Below are 1,960 nucleotides of genomic sequence, written 5' to 3' on the forward strand. Positions count from 1 at the left end.
AAAAAAAAAAAAAAAAAAGAAATGTTATTCTACCCCGTGAAGTCATGTTCCCAAACTAGATGTAAATCCTGTGTGAAATTGATTTAATAAATAGGTCTAAGATCCACCTAGGAATGATTTTATGTGTAATGTGAGGTTATAGATCAGATTTTATTTTTTCCTGTGGATGTATTTCTTGGAATATTTATTGAAAAATCCACATTTCCCCAATTAATCTCATAAATTATTTGTGTATATACACATGTGTCTGATTTGCTGACTCCCTTTTTTTCCATTGGTTTATTTCTCTTTATGAAACTATCACGCTATTTTAGTAAGAAACTTCATTTAACGCAAGAATTATCTCTCTAGGGCCTTCCCTCAACCCAGTGTGCTATTATGCAAAAAAGAAAGAACGAAAACCTGTAGGCCTTGCACCTACACCAATATGCACAGTTGCCCCTTGAAAAAGAGGATAATTTAGAACTCATCATTACTGTTGACACTTACGTCTTTAATGTCCTTGTGAATCTTAGGCAACCTCCCCAACATCGTTGCCTGCTTTGTTTGCTTAGTCCATTCTTGGTAGATTTTATGAGATGTCAATACTCCTCATTAGGATTCCCTCCTTCTGAAGCCTTTGGGATTTTGTACCCACCCAGCAACCCAGAACCCCTACAGACATCCCTCTTGCGCAAGCGCAGTTGCCCCATGAATGCGGGCCTCCTGCTGCAGACCACGCCCACCAAGGGCGGGGCCACAGCCACTGCAGCTGAGCTCAGAGCCTTCTGTGGGGTCTGCAGTGTGGCAAGGCCAGCTGCCCCCTGGCTTTCCTCTGGAGCTGTTTGAGGAATGCGGTTCTTTTGCATAAGAAAGGCTTTTCTCTCCAGTCATTCTGCTTGCTGATCAAGAATACTTAACAGCTTCAGGCTTTCCTGGTAATATTCATTCTTGCTTTTGTGTTTTTGTTTTAAGGTCCAAATATCTTTAATATTTGTATGCAGTTTTCTTTTTTATAATTTCACATAAACATCATCTAAAACCAACTTCGCATGTTCGTATTCTGTATTAACAACTTTCATTTTTGTATTTAAAAATGCATTCATAATCATTTTTTCAAAGTATCTTGTCAGTTATTTTCATCTTTTCCATTATCATTCTTTACCTGTGCAATGGAAATATTACTTTTATTAGGAAAAGCAGATGTTACACGCTTTTTAGTGTTGTCGAGAAATTTCCTATGAAATATCTCTGGTTGAAAAGGAGAGGAACAAGATTTTCTCTGAGGCACAAGATCAAATATGCTCAGAACTTCATGCTTTAAAAAAGGCTGTGATTATTTTCATTATATTGTTTAGCTTGTTCTAATTGTAAAAGGTGGACAAAGGATTAATTTGTGTAGACAGAACATTATGACTCCCATTCTAAATGTAGAGACAGTCACTCCGCACTGCGCAAATAGGAATGTCGTCATGTTGTTTGCTTTTCTCCTTACCCAAAAACTGTAGACATTGACTAGAGTCTTTGATTTTTTTCCCAACTTTCTTTTGTAATTGTCTGCATGATGTTTGCACAGATAACCAATAATATAGATATATATTTTTCTTACTATTTGATGAATGATTACTACATTTTTCTTTTTTTTTAGTTTTCAGTGAACCAAAAATGTCATTCAGAAAACATTGTCATCCATATCCAGGTAGCATATAGTTTTATAATCTGATCTTGTAATAAGGAAATTACAGTCCTTAATGATTTTCTATTATTAGCATTTTTTAAGTTTTGACATTTGTGAGTGTTTGGGGATTTTCTTTTCTTTCTTTCTTTTTTTTTTTTTTCCTTTTTTTTACTCTGTCAATAATTTAACACCTTTATATTGGTTATCTTCTGGGTTGATGTCCATTGTTTAGGCTGAACCTTCGACACTTCTCTGAGGTAGTTTTTATGGAACCACCATAAATAGAATTTGGAACCACCCAAG

The 1,960-nt window shown here is 35.5% G+C and overlaps 1 protein-coding gene across 3 annotated transcripts in view; it reads left to right on the forward strand.

The window, feature by feature from the left end:
* Nucleotides 1-1,960, forward strand: part of SNRPN (small nuclear ribonucleoprotein polypeptide N) — a 180,843-nt gene that overhangs the window by 44,974 nt on the left and 133,909 nt on the right. Inside the window, exon 1 of one of the 3 annotated variants that reach the window (XM_011942856.1) lies at nucleotides 750-917. The exons of the other annotated variants lie outside the window; for them this stretch is intronic. The gene's annotated coding sequence lies outside the window, so the exon portion shown is untranslated. Of the gene's footprint in view, nucleotides 1-749; nucleotides 918-1,960 lie in introns of those variants that run through there. 3 annotated transcript variants of the gene reach the window in all.

This window comes from Colobus angolensis, unplaced genomic scaffold (assembly GCF_000951035.1).
Source record: "Colobus angolensis palliatus isolate OR3802 unplaced genomic scaffold, Cang.pa_1.0 Scaffold211, whole genome shotgun sequence".
In the NCBI taxonomy this organism is placed as follows: Eukaryota; Metazoa; Chordata; class Mammalia; order Primates; family Cercopithecidae; genus Colobus; species Colobus angolensis.